This window comes from Chinchilla lanigera, unplaced genomic scaffold (assembly GCF_000276665.1).
Source record: "Chinchilla lanigera isolate Chin_1 unplaced genomic scaffold, ChiLan1.0 scaffold00034, whole genome shotgun sequence".
Lineage (NCBI taxonomy): Eukaryota > Metazoa > Chordata > Mammalia > Rodentia > Chinchillidae > Chinchilla > Chinchilla lanigera.
Window position 1 is genome coordinate 8,501,606 of NW_004955435.1, and position 26,127 is coordinate 8,527,732.

At 36.3% G+C, this 26,127-nt stretch overlaps 1 long non-coding RNA gene across 4 annotated transcripts in view; it reads left to right on the top strand.

Moving 5' to 3' along the window:
- Positions 1–26,127, top strand: part of LOC102014600 — a 79,329-nt gene that overhangs the window by 33,403 nt on the left and 19,799 nt on the right. The window contains exon 3 of one of the 4 annotated variants that reach the window (XR_261674.1): positions 11,058–11,827. The exons of the other annotated variants lie outside the window; for them this stretch is intronic. This is a non-coding gene — a long non-coding RNA (uncharacterized LOC102014600). Of the gene's footprint in view, positions 1–11,057; positions 11,828–26,127 lie in introns of those variants that run through there. 4 annotated transcript variants of the gene reach the window in all.

A 26,127-nucleotide genomic window follows, 5' to 3' on the forward strand; every position in this document is an offset into this window, starting at 1 on the left:
CAACCAAGGGGTGAATAAAAAAAGTTGCAGTATTTGTATGTTATGGAGTATTGCTCAGCTATAAAGAAAAACAAACTTCAGGCTTTTATAAGTAAATGGATGTAAATAGTGACCATACTCTTAAGTGAAATAAATCAGACTCGCGTGTGTAAACATCATATTGTCTTCCTAGTGTAACAACTGAAAGAGAATTTAAGATCCAAAAGGTGCAAGAGACATTGTGAAAGGGAAAGAAACTGCTCAAAAGGAAAGAATAACTGGGATGGGGGAAAGGAGAAAAGGATGAAGGGAAAAAATACATCACATACATTCACAAGTTAGCTAAGATGATTGTACTAATAATTTCTATTGGTTTACTGAAAGAAACTGTTAGTGCTTTTATTGTTTGATCAATTGTGCATACCTATATCTTGTAATCCGAGCAACTACTTTGAAGATAACTATATGGGGTATAATAACCATATTAATTTTTATTATCTTGTTTTGAAATTCTGTATCATTTTTATATTTTTTCTCTTTAAAAAATTGCTGTCTTTTCTTCTAGCTCAGTGGAGAAATTAATGTGATTTCAACTAGAGAAAATTTCTCATGCTCATGTACATTGGAGTTACATACCAAGTTAGGTATTAATATTCCCCAGTTCAGCCTCAGTCTTATACTCTAAATATAATATATTGACCACCAGGAGATACACAGGTATAGTGACAGGATGTGAAAACAATCACTTAGGTGTTTTTCCATAGTAAATTGAATTTTTCTTATTTAATTTGATCATGGACTTGAAATGTAAAAAAAGTCAAAAGTTAGATGAGTATTTTTAAGTATTTCTCTTTTATTCTTTGTGCTGTTTCTTATTTTCAGATTTATGCATTTTCCCATCTAGTAGCACTAGAAGTCCCTTGTCTAGGCCATGCACAGATGTATTATGTGGCACATGATTCAATACTGCAACGTTAAGTAGCTTTATCTTGCTGTTTATTGGTTGTACATTTACCTTTTGACCTTCCTAATGTTTCCTGCAATGTTAAATCAGCCATATGAGGAGAGGGTGAGTGACCTCACTGACAGTATTAAATGGCAAAGCATGTTTTCCTATAACCTCCAATAAATAAGATGAAAAAGGGGCAAATGCATGAAACGACAGTAAGGGTAACTACTATTTCAGAGAAAAGGAAAATCCATGGGCATCAGTAAAATCCCTGTGTGTTTTATGGCTTATGCATTATTATTGTAATACATATTTTTGCTAGGCTATTAGCTGCAAGAACAATTGTGTGCTTTACTTTCACAAAAATGTAGGGAAAGTAAAAACCCTAGATGCAATTCTTTGTGATAAAATATATTAAATGGAACTCACTAAATAATTAATAATTCAATATTGGTGGAATAAAATATCAGGGAAGATGACAGTCTGTAATGGAAGAATGGCGCTTAATGAGATTTCTGGCTACTTATCTTCATATTCTAAGTAAAATACTTTCTTTCCAACTATTGCGGCTGTAATTTTCTAGCAGCTGGTTCTTTATTATCTCTATGGCTCTTTTTCCCACTTTATCTGAAAAAGTGACTTACAGTTCAGACCAGTGTGAAGGGAACTCTCTTACGGCGCTCACATGTCTGAAACCCCGCTTTTCCCTATCATTTCACCCATCAACTTTCCTTTTTGTGGCGTAGACACAAATCCCGTGGACTTATGACCTTTTCATCCCAGATTACTTTTCATTTTTCTATATCATGTAAAGATGTTCAGTTTTATTTTATGTTCCTATCTTTTTTAAAAAATTTAAATTCATCAGGTGAAGTTTCAAGTATATACTTTACTGCATTTCTGAAATGATTCACTACATAAAAAGCCATATAAACCCGAGGCTGCCTAGGTAAATATCTAAATCTCCTCCCTCCCTGAGTTTGTTGATACCTGAGGTTTTTACTCTATGGAATTTTTAGTTATATTTTAAACACTGACTTATTTGACAATCTGTCTTAAAACAGCTTTCAATAAAACATTATTTCACAAATGTCTCATTGCTCTTTATTTTGATGAACATCTTTATCATGGTTTGAATGCCTGATTCTGAGAAAAGGATACAATATTCCAAGCAAGTGTTTCAGTCTGTGAGGAGCACTAAAGTCGCTATCTGATGATATAGAAGCTCTTTAATTCTCTCCGTAAAATGACTATTTTGGAATTTTATTGGAAAGATACACATAATATTTGTTTTTAGAAATATTTATTTCAAATAAATTTTGTTTGTATAGGATGATTTAAAGGAGACCTTAGTCAGTTAAATTTTCTTACAAACAAAATCTTGTAGATAAATGTCCTGATGGCTTAGACACTAGTTTCATTTCCTCCAGCATATTCTGTAGTTAAATATTCAGTGAGTACTTCTTATCTGTCAAGTATTATTTTACATATTGCCAATACAAAAATATCTGGGATTTCTTCTTTTTAAGCAGTCCATGGAACTGAATTTCAGCTCCTTTTCTATGGCTAGCGCCGCCCCTTCAGAGATAGGAGAGACTCTTCCTTGATTCTGGTGTTTGTGAAAAATAAAATAGTCATTTTTGAGGTATTTGTTAGATAATAGCATAGTACTGAGAAAATACTTCTGTCCAGCAAAAATCAAGCACACTAGCCACTTCATCACACCGAGGAGGTGTTCCTCCCATCAGAGGCACTGTGCTGGCGACAGAGTGAAAAGCTGCTCCCGGGGCTGAACTCCACAGGTAACTGGTGAGAGGGTCTAAAGTGAAAATGGAGCATGTGAGGAAACTTCACGAGGAAGCAGAAAGAACTGAATTACAAAGGCAGCTGGAGCACATCCCATTCACTAAGTGCCGTGCACACCTCTTAATGCATTTTGGACCAGTTTTTATGAGATGGTCAGTAAAAGCTTTTTCATTCAAAGGCGTATAAGGAAAAAAACACTGCATTGTTGCACTTGGTCATAGTTTGCTTAGGGTTTTTTTTGAAAGGCATATGGATTTGCATTGATCAAAGTACTAACTGAAAAAAAAGAAAAAGCAAAATTCTCAAGTTTTACGTAAGGACCATTTGTGTTTTTATTAAACCGAACATTTTTTCCAAGATGCTCCAAAACACTGCATGATCAATCAAGAAATCTTTCACTTATCCACTGATTTGTAGAAGACAACAGAATTACAACAATACATTTGTTATAGAAACAATACATTTTCAAATTCAAAATGCAAGAGTCACATTAAAAATTTATTCCATGTACAACATTATGAAGAAGAAATAATGTTAGCAGAAAATGAAATAAATGTTAGTTGCATTATCAGTTGCAGTGTCAGGATACTATACCGACAGAACTGCTCAAAAAACATGTAGTTTTATCTCCTAGTTTCTTTGGGTCGAGAGTCAGAACGGTTTAATTGCGTCTGCTGCTGCAGTACTTTTCTTTTAGATTTCAACAGGCAGCAAGACATGTCAGGCTAAGTTGCTGTCTGAATATGTATAAGCCTTGGTTACAGAAACCTCCACTTAAAGGTACCTGTGATTGTTGGGAGACTTCAAGTCCTTGTAGCTTCAGTGCCTTAGAATCTGTTTTCATCAACTTCCCATCATTGGCATAGAAAATTGTACACATATGTAATGTTAAGTGAATAGAGTTTTATTCTGACTCACAAATTCAGTGGGTTCAATCAATGGTCTGCTCACTCTAAAACAAAAACAACCTTGTGGAACAGCTTAGTGCAGAAAAGCTGCTCACATCATAGACAGCCAGAAGCAGGAAGAGAAGGGAGGAACAAGGAGCAAGAACGTGCCCTCCTTTCAAGCCCACAGTTACCGGGCTCTTCTGACAAGGCCCAGCATTTGAGTAGCACAGTCAGCTAGAAACTCTTCAGTGTACTATTCATTGCTGAGTATAGATGATCCAATCGCTTTCAAAGCCCTCCTCTCTGAGCCAAGGAATTCTGGGGACATTTTAGATCTAAACCGTAGTGGTTATAATAGTTTAAATTCCCATTGACAATGTAGACCAAGTTCTTTATCTCCACAATCTTGCACGCATTTGTTATTATATGATTTCTTCGTAATGGCTGTTTTTTTTCTGCAGTTGCTCCAGAAATCTGCGTTCTTTTAATCCACATTTCTCCAATGGCCAGAGATATTGAACATTTCTTTGTATTTACTGGCTACTTGTACTTCTACTGAGAAATACCTATTCATTTAAGTTACTCATTTTTTGATTAGGTGTTTTATTTCAGGGGCTCTAACATTTTAGAGTTCTTTACACATTCTAGATATCAGTCTTTTGTATCGGAATAGTTTGAAAGGTTTTCTTTTTTCCATTTTATGTCTCTTCACTCTGGTTTGTTTTCATTTCTGAGAAGAAGATGGCTAATTTGATATACTCCCATTTGTAGATGCTTGATGTTATTTCTTATATAATTTGGGTTGTGTTCAGAAAGTTTTTGCCTATGCCTTTGTTTTAAAGATTTTTATTTATTTTATCTTTGAGCAGATTAAGTGTTTCTGTTTTCATATTTAGATCATTATCCATTTTGATAGTAGTTCAGTACATGGTGGGAGAAGGGGTTTTAGATTTAATTTCTCCCATGTACACAGACACGCTTTCCAACAACATTTTAAAGGAGGGTATATTTTTGAGAACTTTCTCAAACAGTGTACTTGGCATTGTTTCTCTATCTTCCATTCTCTTCCATTTTTGTTGGAGACCACTACAAAGTGCCTCTGAGATGGATTTAATATTAACCAATTGACTTTTTGTGTTTACTTGTGAGTTGTCTGAAGCTCAGGCACCTTGTCTGGGGATGGGCAGTGGACTCATAGTAAGTAAACCTCTGTGAATCTCTGGTCACCCTGAGCCCTGTATTGGCCTGTGAAACTGTGACACCTCAAAGGACAAGATTAGGCCACAGCTGAAGACATTTGGTTCCAATCTTAATTAACTACAAGGAGGGGCTGGGGATTTAGCTCAGCGGCACAGCGCCTGCCTGGCAAGCGCAAGGTCGTGAGTTCGGTTCCCGGTACTGGAGAAAAACCAAAAATAAAAGAAAATAAAAATTAATTAACTACAAGGAGACTGCAACTGCAGGCTCCACACTCCTATAATAAATACCAACCTAAAGATAAGGCAGTTCTCCTGACTGACATAATTTACTACTTGGGAAAATTCTCCCAAGGTCCTGTGAGATTCTCAGGTTTTCTTGAGTATCCTCCTCCTTTGTTTGAAAACCAAATAAATACGGGCTGCCCACAGAAGTCTTTGGCTAAACTCAGAGAATATCAAAGCTGTAAGAGAGTTAGTCCCTCCTGGAGCTCTGAAATCATTTCCATTGTCTCATTTATTTAAGCCTTCACCATCCACTCGCTTAGAAGATTGCAGTCCTGATCAGCCCACAATAACAAAGGGTTATTTAACCTGATACATTTTTTTCACATGTGTTTTTGTGCCATTACCAGGTGGTTTTAATTATTATAGCTTTGTAATATAACTTAAATTCCAGGATTATGATGCTTCCTCCTTTGCTGTTGTTACCCAAGTTTGCTTTTGCTATTCTGGGTCTCTTCTGGTTCCATATGAATTTAGATTATTTTTTCTAGTTCCATGAAGGATGCTGTTGATATATTGCTTGGGATTGCATTAAGTCTGTATATCAGTTTTAGTACTATGGCCATCTTGACAACTTTGGTTCTGCCAATCCAGGAATAGTGGATATTTTTCCATGTCTTCTTTAATGTTCTTTATAAGAATACTGTAGTTTGCTAACTCTTAAGTGTTTGATTTTTCTTGATATTTGTTAGAATAGTATTGTTTCTTTAATATCTTACTTGATAAGTTTATTATTGGTGTAGTGTTATTCCTTTTTTATGTGATGATTTTATCTTGCCACATTCCAAAATCTGGTCATTAATTATGGAAATCTTTTTGGATCTTTTTTTGTATCTCCTATGTAAAGGATCATGTCATCAAATACTGATAATTTGACTTCTTCATTTCCTATGCATATTTTCTTTTGCATGGCTTTTTTCAGTATTCTATTAAATAATACTGGTTAGAGTAGGACATCTTTGTCTTGTTTCTGATTTCAGAGGAAAGTTTTCAACTATTTTCCCCTTAGTATAATGTTGGAAGTATGTTTACCATGAAGTACTTGTGTCAGGTTGAGAAAAGGCCCTTCCATACCTATTTTCATCAGGTTTTTTTTTTCTACATCTACTGAGATAATTATATGAGTTTTTCTTCTTCTTATGTGGTGTATTACATTTATTAATTTGCATATGTGGACCTATCCTTGAATCCACAGATGAAGCCTACTTGGTCATGATATTGGACTCTTTTTGATGATTTGAAGTGAATTTGATTCTTTTGCATTTATGAATCCAGGCTTTAAGAACTAGTATGTGATTTATTTTGAGGAAAGCTCCATATGCTGCCAAAAACTGTGTACCCCATTCTTGTTGGGAGGATCACTTTATAGATACTCACTAAGTCCATTTGTTGGAATTTGCAGTTCAATGATTATTTTTATTTGTTGATTTTTTGTGTAACTGATTTATTTGTGACAGTGGAGCATTGATATATTTTTATCAAATATATATATATTTGATACATATATCAAAGATAAATATCAGAGATTATATGTTATATATATTATAGATATATAAATATTTAAATATTGTTAAATACGTATACTATCTCTTCATGTTGCATTATTCTCTTATCTAATATATAGTGACCTTGTTTGTCTCTTCTGATCAGTTTTGACTTGAGGTCTTCTTTGTCTGAAGATAGGATACTTACTACTACTTGTTTTAGGGGTCCTGTTACACTGGATACTGTTTGTCATTTTTCATTTTTAGTGTATATATTTCTTTTTGTATTTAGTGTATTTCCTGTATATGACATAAACTTTTTATAGGCTGAGTTTTGTGTTTTGATTCAAGACACAAATATATGTCTTTTATAGGGAGTTGAGATCATTCACATTGAGACATTACTAAAAAATACTAACTTGTTTCTGTCACTGCATTATTTTCCTGTTGCTGATTCATTCTTTTGTTTTGCTTGTTTATTCTGCTTAAGTGTTCACCCTACCTCATGGATTCATTCCACTGGATATATTACCAATGCTAGCTTTGTTATCTTGTTCTAGAATATCCTTGAGAATTTTTGAAGGGCTGGTTTGATAGTCAAAAATGAATCACAGTATTATTAATTACACAAAGATAAACCAGATATTAGCATAGAGTAAAAACTGAGAAATAGTAACGACTGTTCTACCATAGTAATAGCTACAAAATCAACTGCATATCAATATACCATAAGAACTAATACAATGTAACTATACCAGCCTTAGCAATAGAAAAAAGATCTGCAATTGTGGATTCAAAGACAAACCAAATATTGAAGGTAGTATATCTCTATTAAAGGTAACTGCTATATTACTACTAAGGATAGAAAAGCATACAATAACACAGCAATCAATAAATATAGGAAGATCAATAAATCTTAGTAGTATCATGAAAAATGATGGAGCTATCAGGGAATGAGAGAATGACAGAAGTATTATTTCAAAAATTAAAAAAAAGGAAGACAAGAGGGCAGAGAGAAAAGTGAGATAAAGGATCCTAGTATGGATCCAAAAGAAAATTAATAGAATTAGATTAAAGCAATAGAAAACACAGACAAGTAAAAGGATGAAAAACAAAAAAATAGCAAAAAAGAAATTAAGAGATAATTGGAGAAAAAGGAAAAGAAACTTTTAAAATCTCTGAGACCAATAAAGATGATAACAACAAAACAAGTCTAAAGTAATTCTTCTGTGTTTTTAAATGTGTGCTTCCTTTCCAGGCTCTGCAGTATTGGAATCTACCAGTTACAGGAGAGGGATAGCGAGTCATACTAAGACTTACTTTGTTTTAACACTCTTACTTTTATGTCTGAATTCTGAATCCTGCCCTGCATTTTCTTCTTGGCATGGATAGTCTGCATGTGTCTACCATACGGCTCTATGCCCCTTCCACTTTCCATGTCTCTCTTTGTGCCCCGAGACACAGTTTTTGTTTTGGTTCGGTTTTGTTACCTAGATCTATGGCCTGTGAGTTTGTGAGGTCTCACACTGCTATAAGGCCATCTCTCTGAACATCCCAGGTAGTGGCAAGCATCCATGGTGTGGCATGTCCCCAGTGAAAGCAAATAGACTACCAAGCTCTGTGCTGGATGAAGGAAGCAAGTGTGTGTGTCCTGGCAGGGTGTCAAGCAGTCCACCGGACTTAATGCTAGTACTTTCAGACACGTCTTCCTCAGAAAGCCACACATGATTAGCCTGCCTTCTCATCTGAAAGGATGAGATGCCCACGACCTCCCAGAAATCCTGAAATGTAACTACTCCACATTATTTTGTGGGTTAGTCTTAAAAATGTAACTTCTTCCACAAACGACTCCTCATTATACTTTTAAATATTGTGGGCATGCAGTAGCTTTCCTTCTGAACTCTAATCTATCATGGGAAAGGAGTCAGTTTAAGTGTAACACCTTCATGCTGTCTCTGCAGTTTACAATAGTCGTGATCCATTTTGGAAACTAGCACTAGTGGCCCAATCTGTTACTTTTCCCTGGAGCTGCTGACCCTGTCCGACCTTTCCTTGTGCCAGAGAAGACTGTGACTCATGCTCAGAACCGTAGATCCTTTTCTGACTGTTTCATTCTTTTCTATGCATTGTGCTTTGTTTCTCCAGCTTCTCTATTGATTCTAGTTTTCCTGTCTGCTCTCTCCTGATTTCCACAGATGTACTTCTTTTTTTCTTTTTACCAAGTTTTTTTTTTTTTCCAGCTGCCTCAATTTCATGCCCTGCGGAGACTGTATTTTGCTGCCTTCTCTACTCCGCCATTTTTTGAAAATGAGCATATTTCAATATAAGCAGAAAGACACTAGGCAACACTCCGATTGGAAACGTCCATTGTAGGTAACCAAGGTCCTCACTTTTAACTGAATGATACATTTTCACCACGTTTTCTGCCACTCTGTCGTAAAGATCCTTCCTTCTTCCAATTTCCAATAGCAATTCCTCACAAGCAGTGACTTTCACACCAGATTTCTATTAACAGTGTGCTGAAGATATTTCAGGTTTCCTCTGTCAGTGATGCACTGAATTTGTTTTTGTTTTTTTTTTTTTTGTGGTTTTTCTCCGGTACCGGGAACCGAACTCACGACCTTGCGCTTGCCAGGCAGGCGCTTTTGCCACTGAGCTAAATCCCCAGCCCCCTGATGCACTGAATTTGAAACACAGGTCCTGAGCTGTGTGCTAATGCAACTTCCTTATGCTTTCTCTGCTTGTGCTTATGCTTTTTTACAAAGGAACCATTTTAGTCTTATAACGGATTGCTTCTGACCCCAGTCTGCTTTATGAGAATGTGTCCAAAAGAGGCAGTGTATACTGGAAAACTGTACACATTTGCATATGCTGTCCGTGTTTAAGAATTCTGCAACCATAAAGGTCAAGTGACATTACAGTTTATCATAAAGTACACACATCTGCTGGGAGGATACTCACTTGTCCATGATAGAATCCTTCTTTGTCATATGATGTTTTAACCTACATGTTTTGCTATGAATGAAACTTCTAATATCAATAGAATGTGAAAGATTTTTGCATTTGGTAGGAATTTTGCATGGTAATATGAATCTGTTGGGGAAACTTTTGTCATCCTGAACTCATTTACTGCTGGAAAACTTCTGGTAGCCACTTTGCCAACGGGTCAGGCCTGTTATTCCGGGTGTAACTCAGACAGGCCTAGCATGTACCTACTCTTTTGCAGTGAAAAATGAAGTACACAGCAATTTGTAATCTCATAGGAAATATTCTAGCATTCCCTCCAGCACTGGACCCATAAAACTTTAGTAAAATAGTAGGACCCTGAAACTTCATAGAATTTGCCTTCCTTCTTCCATGTATGTATGTCTTTCTAACACTTCATGTACATCCATCATCACATGCTTTTCCTGTGTAGTCAGTATGACATTATTGTTGAACAGATTTTGGATTAGTATGATAGCCTCTAAAATAACCAGGCAATTAAGAATTTACTTTTTTCTTCCTTGTAGTATGCTGCTCCATGTTTAATTCTAGAGGATGGGAGTGGTAGTTATCCCAGAAAACACCATATAAATGATTGTTGTTTCCCATATGGATGCAAATTATTTCTCAGTGCATTATCTAATCGGAATAAATACCCACTTACCAAATCAATGTCTACATAGTATCTATGTACAATTTATTATTCTCCTTGAACAATGATAATGCAGAATTTGTCAGCCTCATTAATACGAAGGGAGACCAATATTCTACACTTGGTTTTGAGAATTCTTTGTTAACTAAAGAAATTAAAGTAGGGGGATAAGTGCTAGGGGTATGAAAGGATCGGTACCTCGGCATTCATGGGCTCTTTATTAAAGACACTAATATTCATCTTCCTTGGGAAAGTGCATATGCAATAACGTTCTTAATTTACTGGCTTGAATAGAAGTTGAAACAGTTTCAGAGGTATTTACTTGGCCCCTCCATCTTCTGTAGCCCTTCTCTATAGGCTGAAAATGCAGAATAGGCCCTCAAAATGCCAAGTATATCAATTTAAATTGCACTTTGGACTGAATAAATGATCAGAGGATGGTTCTATGAATCTAACAAGGTTTCTTTGAGCTAAGTTTTGGCTGAAACTCCATATAATACTTTTCTTTCAAGTTCCAACAATGTGGGAGAATTGTGTGCCAGGGAATGTGGACCCAATCCCTTACAGCTTCAAAGTACTCTCTCTTCCCCAGTGATCGGTCACTCCAATACTGTATGCACCTTCTAGGAAAGAACTTGGGAAATAAAATATATACAGCAAGTCCCCGGCTTATGAATGAGTTCCATTCTTGGAGAACATTTGTAAGTCAGATTCATTCATAAGTCCCCAAAGTGAGTTTTATACACCTTGGACACAAATATACAATGTGCGTGGTTTTACACTTCCTAGCAGTTTCCTCCACCTCACCACAGCTTTTCTTTCTGCTTCCAGACCCCCTGGGCTCTGACTGAACACTGTACACTGTCCCACTTACACTAAGTGTGATATCCACAGTAGCACAAGCGTGACAATGTCCGGCAGACCTGGGAGCTACTTCCAAGATTTGTTCGTATCTACAAATGTTCATATTGTGAGATCCATTCGTATGTTCAAGTTCACAATTTGAAAGTTCCAAAGTCAGGGATTTACTGTACCTTATACTATAACAGTTTTCAGAGTCAGTTTTCCTAAAGAAAGTGCTGATCACCTTTTCTCATTAATGAGTTTTGAAAATAAACAGTTCCTAATGTCTTGAAACTAAGCATGACATCATGCGGTTTCAGGCAGCACCCACCTGATGTCTGATATCTTATTCCTACACTTTCCCTGGTTGTGGATGCTCAGTAGCACATCTGTAGACTTTACTTATTTTGGTGCTCTACTGTCTCAGCACTTTCTTTCACTGAAGGCTTCCTTTGATCCATGGCATACAGCACTTTTGAAAACCAAGTCTTATTATGGTCATTGCTACCTTTATGGGAAAACAAGGGTTTATTTCGTCTTAATCCCTGCTCATTTTTTTTTTCTCATGTTTTTGTGAGAAAATGAAAAATAAGTTCCCTTGTTAGCTAAGTATGTGTTTATATTAGGCTATGATATAGAGCCCTTTTTAGCAAGATAATAGCATTAACATACTTTAAAAGGTAAAAGAGTCAAATGTCTTCATACTTGCTTTTCAAAATTTTATAATTATTAACTAAAAGTACATGCACACACACACACACACACACAAACACAAACCCACACATACACACACTTATACATACCTGGAAATAGTCTGACTCACTTGTAAATATCAGAAATGTCTCTTTTTAAATAGCTTTTAAAAATATAAATGGACACAATTTTCTAAAAGCTATATAAATTAATATTTTTAGTGTTAATACTCGTAAGTATTCATTTTAAAGAATTATAAAGCATCAAATTAATCCTTATAGTATTGGTTTCAAACTTAGCAGATGGAAAGAATAAATATTATTTCATTCGTTCGATGAAATAGGAATCCGCTTCGGCGTACACCATTCCTCTGTCCCAGTGTCCTTTCCTACGTGTCAGTCAAACTACTGTTCGTTACATTCCGGCTCGCAAGAGTGGGGTGATCTGCCACCTCAGTCATTCGTGTGGTTGTTAGCAGGGTTTGGTGCCGCACAGCCTGCAAGGTGATGTACCTTAGCTCCTCACTGATTACTGCCCAGAGACTCCCTCAGAGACTTGCCATCTTAAGAGCACAGAATGTCTCTGAACACAAAAGCTACCATTTATAAAAATGAACAAACTAGGGAGTGTGTGGGGAATGAGCAGACAAGACCAAAGCCACGGTGTTAACCTCTGAAGTGGAATCCCTTTGCTTCTGCTGTATTCTAGTCATTTTAGGAAAGAGGCAATGTGCTCATGTCACATACGAGGCCAAGGAATAGCACACTCTTCTGATACTCAGAGGCCAGAATTATTAGGGGCCATTTAGAGTTTATTACACTTGTCCTCCAAGATTTTCTGTGGAACTTCTCTTATATTTAAATGTTGATATTCTGCATAGCACAGCATGGTTAGGACAGTCCAGGACAGAGGCAGCGAGCGTATGGCACAAGTGTCTCAGTGAGCACACTGCCTTCTCTGTTGGTGTGAGAGCCAAGTGTACGTGTTGTTTTTTTCTAAAGTGAAATTTCCATGTTCAACTTTAAATGCAGTGTTGGCACTTTGTGATAAATAAGTGGGTTTTCTGGGTTGCAGTTTGGGTACTGGGTCGTTAAAATATTCACGATCGCTGGTCTAGGATTTCCTATTACTTACACTGCTTGTTAGTAGTGCAAGTTTTTAACAAATTATTTAATTTTGAATACCTTTGTTTCCCTCTGGAAATTTGGATAATAATGTACAAGTCCTCACAAAGTCAGAAAATCATAGGTTTATATTTGATTTTTCCTAACAGTATCTGGAATCTAACATGGATTAGGTAATCATTTGTTAAAAGAAAATTCAAAAATGACTATTAAAAATGAATTGCTCATTTAATTTACTTAAAGAATTTATTTATTCACTAGCTTGTATAGTAGTTCTCTAAATTCATAAATAATATATTTATCTTTGTTTCCCAAGCTGTAGTGTAGTAGAAACATTACTAGTAAACATACAAAAGTGGTTTTATTTTTTTAAATATGCTATTTTAATATTTTCCATTTCAATAAAATTAATATGCAAAGATAAAGAGAAAAATAAGCCTGGAGTGGCTTGCAGTCCTTGCTGCACTGAATTATAACATTACAGGCAGAGTGGTCCGGTAGTGGCAGTGTTCATTACCCCTCTCCCCCCTAGAGTTCCCTACTGCAGCATTACAGACTTCTGACTAAAGCCTGTGTGACCTTGTGTCCTTGCAAGGACTGCCTTTTCATTGGTAACACAATGAGGGTGGACAGGGTGATTGTAAAGATCCCTCTAAGAACATGTTGGCTTCCTGGAAAGCTATTACAGATGATACCTATTTCCACAAATAATATTTCTTCACGCCTGTCTCTATGAAGAGAAAATTCTCCACAGTTACTCCTATATATTGATAAACATACATAAGAGTTAACTTTATTTTATTTCTGGTATTGCCACATGACACTCATATGTGATTACTTATTTCAGCAACAGTAAGAGAAAAATTAGGTATACTATGTGCAGCATAACTTTTTTAAACCTTAAGACAATTGAATCATCCAGATATTCAGATAGAACAATGCTAACATTTTATTGCATTTTGGTAGATTTTAATATGTTTTTGTATTGTTTTATATGTTATTTTTATATTCCATACTATACTTACTTGATAATTGTATAATGGTACAATAAAAAATAATATGGCATATTAGATAGTCAAAATGTGTTTAATATTTCTTCTTTGTCTTGAAATATAGTCTATCTTGTTTATATAAAAATGTATTTTCCCTGTGATAAACATCTTGCCTTATTAGAAGCCATTTGTTTTGCTGTAGAAAGGATATTGTAATAAAAAAGTGGAAATGAAACTCTGGCAATGTGCTTTCCATTTATATCTCTCAGGATTCTGTAAATGCTGCTGCCGTTTCTTTAGAAATGGGATCCTGAGGTACCTTTGGCTGTTTCCTATGGGACAAATACATTGACTAATATAATCTGACACTTAAATAACCATAAATGACTAAATAAATGTCCAAGTCACTAGGGGAAAGAGAAGGTCATAGAATCTGTATTTCAGCTGGCAGAACAGGAATAAATTATGCCCTGGAGAATTCAGCTGTGTTCAAGGAGGCAGAGCATTACTGTGTTAACATATTGACAAAGGACAGAGAAAAGTTTAATTAACTCAGTAGTTAACCTTAAAAGTTTAAAAGAATTACGATGGAGAATCCGTATCAAATCTATTATCTTTCTCTACTAAGGGCCATTCATTTGTACAGCAAATGTGGGGCAACAACTACAATGACACCTTTCCACGGGGTTTACAACCTCATCAATGATATTGAAATTAAATTATTAGAGACATAACTGTGTACCCACAGAGCCATGAGTCTTCAGAGCATTTAAGAAGGTAACCAGAATCAGCTTTTGCAAGCCAAGGAAACTGAATTTAAGGGAGTGACTAGAACCGAAAATTAAAGTTTGAAGTTATTTACTAATTACCAAGGATAGAGAGAAAAAGGATTTAGATAGAATAAAAGGGATTTGGGCCATCTTGTAAATTTACATGTGTGACTGGTAGAAAAAGAAAGTCAATGTGGTCGGACAGTGACAAAGAAGAAAAATGAAGACAGATTTGGACCAAGATGTACAGAGGACCTAAAGGTTAGAACTACTGAAATACCTAATCTTTTCAAGTATAGATACAAACTATAGAAACCTGTAAGTGAAAAGTTAAAAAAGTTAAGAAAAAAGTTAAAAAGTTAAGAAAAAGTTAAAAAGTTAAGAAAGTTTAAGTTCTCTTTAGGAGACTAGGCTGATACATTTTTGAGAATATGAGAGATTAACAATGGAATTTTAAAAGCCTTAAAGCATCTTAATTGCATGTTCCCTAGTAGACTTCAACACAGAGTGGGTCTCTGGTCAGACAAGTCACTGTGAGCCACGTTAAATATTTTGCTCTTCATTGTGAGAAAAGTAATTGCATGCAGAGGATCAGATTTTTGGAGTGAGGAGACATGTAGTATGCCACGTGCAGACTGGTCGCAATGCAAAAATGGAGTCGGAAGATGTCATGATGTATTGAAAAGTATTGGAGGAGACTGACTTGAGAGACCAAAAAATGGTGCTGGGGAGATAGTGCAGTCACAGCACCTGTCAGGAAAGTACAGGGTCTTGACTTTGATTCCTGGTACAAAAAAAAAAAAAAAAAGGAAAAAAAGGAAAAGAGAGGCAAAAATACAACTGAAAAGCTGTGGTGTCTAATTTTCTCAATTAAAAGGATTCTATTTATAGCAGTTTTGAACATCAGAAAGATTCAGAATTACTTTGGGGAATGATAGTATAATCATAGTCTGTGTTTCATTGAAAGCAGTCTTAGAAACTCCATTTGAAAAATCTGAGATTAGGATAAAGAGGAGACTCAGAGAAGAGCTCTATGCTAGGGATCATCATCAGTGTTTAATAAGGACCTGAACAGAAGACAATTGCCTGGTAGAATTATGTTCCCTCTTCCTGGCACTGAGGAGGAGTCTAAAAAGGAAGCTGAGAAGGATTAACCAGGAGGGTGTGATCAAATGCTGCAGAGTGTGATGAAAAAGAAGCTCCAAGTAGAAGAATATAATGGAGCGATATCCAGTATATAATTCAGTCTTTAAAAGAACAAAAAGATAAACAAGGAAAGAACACGGATAATGACCGAAACTCGAAACATAAATCAATACATTCAAGTGTCTTTGGGTTTTGCATTTATATTCATTGATTTATGCAAATAGCTTTAGCAGGGAGAATCTTTTTTATCACCTTTTGTTTTCCCAGTAATAAAATGTTGAATGTGTACTGTGAAACAAAAGAGAGAGGGAAAGGAGGTCAGAGGGAGTCCTGTTTTGGTGGAGTTTATAATTCAGTTTTCCAAAAGAGGTATATGAACAGTAAACAAATCAGTCAACAACACATGATTTGAAAAAAAAATTAAAGCAGAAGAGCACAGGAATAGTGGCAGTATGGAAGAAGACGTTTGGTTGCAGAAGTTGAGGGAAAATTTTTTGATAGGGAGCATTTGACCAAATTCCTGCATGAGGTGAAATACTGGGCCACAAGTATCCATTTGGCAAAGACGAAGGCAGTTGCTCAGCAGGGAGAAAATGTGATTTGTCTGAAACCTGCAAACCTAGCCAATGAGCCTGGAAAGAACTGCCCATAGGGATGACTGGGTGACCAAAATAGAGACAACCGTTTTAGCCATGAAAGGGATGATGATTTGCTTTTAGTTTGATTGAGATAAAAGAACATTAGAAATTTTACTTGTCTTTTGTTTCTAATAGAAGGATCATTTCACTTCCTTTGGGGACAACACATCAAAGTGAATCTGAGCTTCTTATGTGACATTATTTTATATTTCTCATTAACATCCATACTACTTTTCTTGTTCGACAATGATCAGCTTTAATAAAAGACATAATTTCTTCTCCTTTTGACTTTTTAAGATCCAGAGCATCCTTGCATACTGCACACATGTATGGGATTTACACTACCACAAGAGAAATGAAAGCTCTGCTTTAAGTGAGAAAATAGACTGTGTTATGAGGGTACAGGCACACGGCGCTTCAGTGGTTAACACCGGTATCCGTGAAAGAGTCCCAGGCAACAGGGAACTAGGTGATATCTCCTGTCCTGTAAACAGAGAAATCATGACACCAGTAAATAAACACAGCGTAATTTGAAAATGAGAATTACATTTGAGTGAACATCTTTTTAAAGTCAGAGCAGTGGGTTAAAATATTTGGTGGGTGTGCAGAAGTGCCCTCATGGGAGTGTGTTCTTCTCAGGAATTCCAAGTGAAGTTAGAAAAATTGATTCTAATGAAATATAAAGAGAATGAATTTCTTCATTATTCTCACTTTTCAATAAAAATTACCCCTTAGGGTTTATTGAAGTTTTAATGTTTTCAATTATCGTATTGTATTTACCACTGTTATAATGCCAACCTGCATAACTGATGATAGAAAAAAATCCACACAAAATAAGCAAAGCCCACAATTCCAGCTTAGCTTCTGATTTCTCATGCTCCATATCCTTATGGGCTATGATCTGTAGTTGCCACAGGAATGTGATCTGTGAAAAAAAGAAGCTTTTGTTGGTATAAATTTAATTCACTGTTTCAAAGAGTTTTTTGTGTTTCTTTGATGTTATGATCAGGGTACCACTTTTTTTTTTCCTTCAGTACAATAGATTGAATTCAGGGCCTTTGCACGGAAGCACATCTCCAGTTCTTTTTCTTATTTTCATTTTGACATGAGGTCTCATGTCACTAAACTGTCCAGCTTGACAGAAAGTCTTAACTGACTTGATATCCAAAAGAAAAATAAATAATTTCCCACCGATTCTGCTGATTCAACAGTCAAAGCCATCTTTTGTGACCTTGACAACCAGGATTTTCACTTGAAAGGTTTGTTAGTGATCAACAGAAGTGATACAATGATGTAATCAAGGCAGATATGAAACCATCTGATCCTTCTATTCCAGTGACTCTCCCTCTTACTGCAAATGCAATTGACAGTCTTTATTAGGACTTTATACAACAAGCTTCCTTTATCGCCTACTCATTCATCTCCACTGCTTACTCATTTCCCACTTGATTATTCCTTTTCATCCATTTGGTCTCCTTGTGTTCTGTTCACTAAGGTTTTTAGCAGCATCCCTTGACTCAACACCAAGAGGTTAGTGTCACCCAGAGCTCCAGGTGAGAAAATGAAAAATGTCTCACACTATCACATATCCCATGAGAGAAATGAATCATACAACTTGCAGAGTAGCGGTTGATTGTGTCAACTTGAGAAGTTTAGAAGCTTAACTAAATGATTTCTTCAATTCTACACCCTAAGATGTAGAGGACCCACCTCGAAGTGGCTCATCACCTAGATGATATAAAGGGAAATGAGGAAGGAAAGAAGGGCTTCCATTCTTCAGAGGAGCTGCAGGGTTTGCCTTCAGCTTGGATGTCATCTCCTGACTTCTAGTGCAGACTCTTTGGTTTCTGCATCGGAACCTTCAGCAATCTGGTGTAGACTCATCAGCCTTCCATTGTAGACCCACTGGCCTCCTAATACAGACTTGCAGGGATACTGAGTGAGCTCCAGACCCTGGGCAGAATTCTTCGGTCTCCAGCTTGCAGACACCCTCTGCACGCTTCCTCATCTGACGCTGTGGCTGACTGTCATAAGCCAATCTTGTAATTTCCTATACATTTGTATATCTTGTGCTATATCTGTTCCTCTAGTAAACCTGACATACAATCAGATTTAGAGGAACCTGGAAAACGTTGATGCATTCATTTGCCACATCTTTTTGTTTTGTTGTTTTTTTCTGGTACCAGGAATTGAACTCACGACCTTGCGCTTGCCAGGCAGGCGCTGTGCCGCTGAGCTAAATCCCCAGCCCCATTCACCACATCTTGAATTAGTTTTCATTTCCATTATTTTCTATGACTTTTAATTGACTGGCTGCTACTTGCCCAACAATGTCTTGAATAATATATTATGTTTTGTAGGAAAAATCAGAAATAAAACTTGGCCATTTATATTATACAACAGAAAATTGTGTTATCTTCAAAACACCATGGAACCTGCTTTGTATAATCAAGAATTATTCTCGAATCTTTAGCATCACCTAAAAATATTTTCTCAAGAATGAGTTATGCTTGTAAGCAGAAATCAAACAAACAAATCAGAATAACAAAAACAACTGCATTCAACTCGATAATTTTAACTGGAATACTTTTATCAGGTATTTGTAACAAATCACTCCAACAGAAATACAAGCACATATTTAAATACCTAAAGCAATAAACATCTCTTTCCCTTAAAAATCTAGCAGGTGAATGAGTGGCTCTGTTTAGCAGAGAGAGAGACAGGCTAAGATTGTGTTTTAGTCTGCAATTCTACAATTTAGCTATTGTGTATTGTGCTGCTATAAACATAGGTATAAAAGAATGTAATATGATGATTTTGTTTCTTTTGAATGATGCCTTGAAAAGGTACAGTTGATTCAAATGGAAATCCTACTTTTAGATTTTAAGGATCTCATACTAATTTCTATATTAGTTTTAACTGTTTATATTTCCAGCAACAATCTAGGACAGTTTCTTTATGTCCACAGTCTATTCAGCATTTCATTTTTTTGAGTCTATGATAACAGCTTTATTATAGATGAAATATCAGTGTTGTTTTGATTTGTGTTTCCCTAATGGCTGATCAGTTTTGCCATTGTTTTCATACTTACTTGGTCATTGGTACTTCTTTTGAGAAGTGTCTGCCCATTTGTTTGCACATTGGGGGGGCTAAATATTTTGAGTTTGTTGTATATTTTATATGTTGCTCTTCTGTTTGAGGAGCAGCTAGGAATATTTTCTCTCATTTTGTAGGCTGTTGTTTCACTTTGTTGGTCTTTCCTTTGCAATGAGGAAGCTTTTTATTTTGCTATATTCCTATTTGGTGATTCTTGTTATTATATCTTGTGCAATTATAGTTCTATTCCAAAACACCCTTAAGATTATTTTTAGAGTTAGTTTCCTGGAAGGGAAAAAGACTTGAGTAACTCATGTCTTGAATAGTTTTTATTAAAAATACATTTTTTTTCTTGTCTTATTCTACCTTTTAAAAATTTCTTCTATTTTATAATAATATGTCCACCAGTGGTTTGTAAATATTTGATACCATAATAACTCTACTCTTCATTATAAAAGATTTCACCAGTGATTTATTCTCTCAATATAGTTTTCCTTAATTTAGATTTTACACAAAATTTTAAAGTTGAATACAGTAAAAAGTAGGAGAGACCACGATCTTCCCTTCAAATCATGTGCTTCACTGAATATACCTACTCTGTAGCGTTTCACATTACTAATAAAACATTGTAAATATGTAAATGAATCTGGCTCTATTAATTAAATTAGGAATTTAGTGTATAACAGATATAAGAAAAACAAACACAAATGTGTTTGAAATATATATGTAGTGTGTTAACAGAATTGGAAAAAATATTAAAAATACTATATATGTGGCAATATTATGTTACTATAGAATATTTAAATTTTGTTTTATATTTACGTATGATTTCAGTTTTTCCACAACACATTGTATTTCTTGTAACTAGAAATATATTGATCATTCATCACAGTAGAAAAAAAAATCAACAGATCTTTTTCATTTGATATATGATGTCTTCATTTATGCCACTGAGAATTTTTGAATGATCTGATATTCATACACAGTAAAATATTCCCTATTTCTCCTTTAATAGAAACAGGGATAGTAACTAATGTATGCATTTTGTTTTCTGAACACTGTTTTAAGCACTACATTTGTCTGATAACTTAATTTTTGTAATATAAAGTACAATCCACGTTCTAATGTGTATAGTTTGTGGCAGGTCTCAGGGTCTGAAGAAGCATCACCTTGCTACATGGGACCCTCTAAGGCAGTTCTCATGGAGTATCTGGCTTCCTTAGGGGAAGTGTAAAAGAAAATGGAAGAGGACAAACAAGATAGAAGTCCCAGTCACTTGTAACCTTTTCTTAGAAATGGCATCCTGAAATCATTTCTTTACTCTACTCCTAAGAGGTCACTAAAGCTAACCAGAGGTTTCCCCTGAAATACAAATTGGTGGAATAAGATCGTCCAGGTCCACTTTAGAGGATTCTTTTATTATGGCATAGTTTTGGCAGATGAAGAATGTGATTCAAATTTCGATATTGACAAAGGAATATAGCTTATACACAAACAATATTCTAGCATCAATTGCCACATCATAGTCTTAAAATTTAGGCATATTATATTTAGAGATGGTTAGATGCATATGGAACTTACCATAATAAAACATGGAATACATTCAATACATCAAGTTATACACAGTGCGTGTGTGTGTGTATATTCTATGGGATCACACAGGTTTGGCATAATTAACTGAGAAAAAAGAAAAGTCCAAGTTTTAGTTGTTGAGATTGTGGTTTTAACATACAGTGGAAAATGACTAACACTTGTTTTGTTATGAGGTCTATTTAATGAAGGCCTTGAAAGACAGTGCAGAGAGATAAAGTGTTTTCAATAGGCGGAGCTGAAACAAACATTTGGACAACTGCTCTGTATAGAAAGACTACTCTTCCATTGTTGAAAACACTGTATATACATTTTGCAAGCTTGCAAAAATAAAAATGATAGCATCGCATCCCCATATCTGATCATGCATGTGCAAGGGACATATGGAAGTAAGCATATATTTTCTCTCTTAAGGCTCAAGAAAATATAGTGTCAGCTCCAAGATCTAACCTGGCTGCCTTGTCTCCTCTCTTCAATTCTTCTTCAAAATCCCCACTTTTGTTTTCATTGTTGCATCTACTTTTGAGAAAATAAAACTATTTGATACACTGATATTAAATCAGGTCACAATCTTAATTTTCTTCTACAAATAGATATGCATTTCCAAGTAGGAGGTATTCTATGCAGAATAATGCTCTGACTAGAATAGTCTATGGCTGCAGTACATTGCATTCTAGAGTAGTCAGGAGCTTGGGTCCATCAGCACCCACTATGACAGCTGTAGGCACCTTTAGTCCTCTCAGCTTCTAGATAGCTTTCATATCTCTGCAGCTTTGGGTTTTCCCATACACCTCCATTACATACAAATATAAGGGCATGTTCACGTCATATATTTTGCAAGCACATATATGCCCCTGAGCAGTATAATCAAAATCCTTATAGCAATAAGACATATGTTTCCCATAGTAGGTTGTTTTAGCTTTACTTAAAAAAAAGATAAAGCAAAATTTCATAATAAAAATAAGAGAATAACAATAGTTAATACATTACATACTATTATCTCTAAAGTAGTTACCCAGGGTACAAGATATGGACATGAAAATTTCTGCAATCGGTATTAGCACAAACCTTCTATCTTAATGAACTAAGAGACACTAATAGTATAATTGACTTGCATTTTTTCCACTTTCTCTAATTTCCTTTCCACTTTCACCCCTTGTAGTTCCTTTTTCCTTTTGAACAATATCTTCCCATTTCACAGTGTCTATTGTTTATTTAAGAACTTATTTACTCTTTCAGTTTCTCACAACAGGAAGACAATTCAATGTTTATACATATGAGTCTGATTTATTTCACTTATGAATATGGTCTCAAGTTGAATCTATTTACCTATATAAATTCTAAGCTTATCCTTCTTTATGGTTGAGTAGTATTCCATTATATAAAAGTACCACATCTTTTTATCCATTCCTCAACTAAGGGGCTGGGGATTTAGCTCAGCGTCTCAGAGTCTGCCTGGCAAGTGCAAGGTTGTGAATTTCATTCCTGGTACCGGAAGAAAAACAAACCAAAAAAAAAAAAAAAAAAAAAAACAAAACATTCCTCAGCTGATGGGCATTTGTGTTGTCTCCAAGATTTAGTTATTACAAATTGTGCTGTTATAAACATGAATGCATATATATTTCTGTGGTGTAATGTTTTTAATTCTTCTAGAAAGATACTCAGAAGGGGACTAGCTAGGTGGAGTGGGACCTCTAACCTTAGTTTTTTGAGGAACCTCCACACTGATTTCCACAGTGGTTGCACAAGTCTGCACTCCCACCAGCAGTGGAGAAAGTTCTTTTATCCCCACAGGCCCTCCAGCATTTGTTGTTGGTTGATTTCTTGATAGTAACCATTCTTTCTGGAGTAAGATGGAATCTCAGTGTTGTTTTAATTTGTGTCTCTCAAATGACCAATGATGTTTACACTTTTCATATATTTATTTTTCCATTTGGATTTCTTCATCTGAGAAGTATGTATTCATCTGAGATAACAATTTCTTGATTGGATCTTTGAATCTGGGTATCTGAATTTTTTTCAATCATTTATATGTTCTAGATAAAAGTCCTTTTACTGAGAGACAATTGGATAAATTCCCATTCTGCAGGTTGTCTTTTCACTCTGTTGAAGATTTCTTTTGATATGCAAAAACTTTTCAAGAAGATAAAGTCAGAGTTGTTGATTCTTTGAATTACTGCCAGTGCAGTCTGGGTTTCGTTCTTGAACTCTCTACTTACACCTATGTCTTCAAGAGTTCTACCTAGCTTCTCTTCTAGTAGATTTAGTGTTTCTGTTTTAATATTTGGATCTTTGATCCATTTGTACTTTAGTGCATTGTGATAGATATGGATCTAGTTTAGTTTTTGGCAAGTAGAGAGCCAGTTTGTGCCTCACCATTTATGAAAGAGGCTATTTTTCTTCCAGTGAGCAAGTTTGACCCCTGTGGTGGATTGAGAGTTGATGGTCAATCTGTAACAGCCAGGTGAACTGAACCAGCATTGTGCTGGATGTGGGATGTCCACCTGAGGATTACTGCCAACAGCATAAGTACTAGAACTGGAGAAGAAGTTTAGAAGCTGTTAGGGAATTTGTTGGCAGCTGTTGGAGTTGTTGGTTTTCCTGAAGGAGCTTGTCAGGCTGACTTTCATGATCAACTCAACTGTTCTCACCATCAAAGGAGTTCGGGACCTTGTTGTTGCTGAAAATAGCTATCGTTGACTTTGGGGGAGCTCTGGTCCTCACCTTGAGCAACACTTCCTGGCCCCAGAGGGGAAGATGGTACACTGCTCAGTCTCCTGGAGAATCTTGTTATGTTGGCTTTCCTGAAGGGAACTCAGCTTTCCTCCGTGTCTGAGGAGCTCAAGAACTCAGTGTTGCTGAGGATGGCTGTGATACTTTCCAGGGAAGCTCTGGTTCTTACTTTGAGTGTTACTTCCTGGCTCCAGTGCAGATCCCTCAGCCTGCAAGCACAGATGCTTCATCCTGCTGGCACAGACTTTCTAGCTTCCACCATTGAATTTGGGCCTTCCCAGAACAGATCTGGGAAACGGGCCTGCACGAGACATTGCCATGGGCTCTAGGCCTCCAGATGGACTCATGGGAGGCACTGTTATTGGCTCTAAAACTTCAGCTGGACTCCTGCAGGACATTATTGTGAGATCCAGGGGCTCAGCTGGATTTTTGGTCTTTAATGTGTGGACAGATTTCCTGAACTCTCTCTGCACATAATTTTTTGTGTGACTATTATAAATAATCTTATAAAATATGTGTCCTGTATTATATTGGTTCCCTTGTAAAACCCCTGAGTACAACAACCACTTTGGCAAAAATAAGGCGGCTGAGGGCATTTGGAGTTGTGTCTGTATCTTTTAATGTGTTCCACTGATCTTCAGGTCTGTTTTTTGTTTTTTTTTTTTCTCTGCCAATACATGCTGATTTTATCACAGTAGCTTTGTAGTATAATTTCAAATTAGAGATAGTAATGTCACCTGCCTTACATTTGCTGCCCAGAATTGCCTTTGCTATTCTTGGTCTGTTCTGGTTCCAAAGTAATTATAGGAATGTTTTGTCTATTTTTGTGGGGTATACTATTGGTATTTTGATTGGGATTGTGACAAAATTTGTATAAAAATTTTGGTAGTGTGGTCATTTTCATTGTGTTTGTTTTCTCCTATCCATGAGCTAGCAGGGGTATCTTTTCATTTTCTGATATTCTTTATAGTCTCATTTTTCAGAACACTGCATTTGTTAATAAATAGATGCCTTACTTCCATTGTCAGATTGTTTCCTGAGTGTTTCATTTTTTGGATGCTACTGTGAAGCATGTTGTTTCCCTAAATTCACTTTCAGTGAGTTTATTGTTTGTGTACAGGAATGCTATTGATTTTTAAGTGTTGATATTGTATCTATATTTGGTATTACATCTAGAGGTTTTTGGTGGAGGTTTTAGGGTCTTCTATGTAGAGTATCATATAATCTGTTAACAATAATAATTTAATTTTTTCCTTTCCTAGCTTTATCCCATTTATTTCTCTCTCTTTTCTGTCCATGTAAAGTCAGTTTCTGTCTGGGGAGACAGGTCTTGAGAACGAGGTGCCGTGGATGAACAGAAAATTAAGAGAGACAAAGTTATGGGATGAGACAGCTTCAGCCTCTGGGACTGATGCATCAGTTACCATCCTCCTCAGACTTCTATTGGGATACAAACAAAAAGCAGCAAAAGGGAAAATGGGAAGAGTAATCAACAGGATTAGCAAGGACAATACAGCCTAATTATCACAGGAATGAGACCTGACTTAGTTAGCTATCATGTTATCATTCCTTTGGGTATATCTCAGCAAAGCATTTAATGTTGACCCAGCAGCTAGCTTCCCATAGGGCCAAAGGTCCTGCTATCATTTCCTTTTATACTAACGCTTTTGTTACACTTCCTCCAGAATCAAGCAATCATATGGCTTGGTTAGGCTCAAGGTTCTACATAGGTAATACATTGAAAGGTAAACTAAAGAATGTCCTTCTCCACAGTACTTTCAGTATGTTCCTTATGGCCTCCCACTCCTCACCCTGTTTCTTGTGGTGGCATTTCTCTGTCCCAGTTTCTCTGCTGTTTGAAGACAAACACCGGGCTGTTCCTAGTCCCATGCACCTTTGGCTCCTCCTGGTCCTTGCTTAGCCTTCTGTGTTCCTCTTCCCCTGGCCAGTCTCTGTCCTCTTGGGTCATTCATTGCACAGTGGGATGTGACGCCGTGATATGGTCTGGCCCTCTGCCCCTGCTGCTGCAGTCCAAGGCTGCTCAGTCCCAGTCCTTAATCCTCTCCCTTGGTGGGGTGCTAATTTCTCATTCATTGCTGTACAAGTTCAGCTGTCACTGTCACCTGCCTCTGCTATAGCCTGTAATGTCCACAGGTTAGATGGGGGGTGGTTTCAGGTGCCTTTCTGCTCCTGCCTCAGGCAGCATGAGGACAGCTTGGAGTGGCACAGTCCCAAGATGCAAGGCTGTTTAAGTTGCAGCACCTGTCTAACCACAG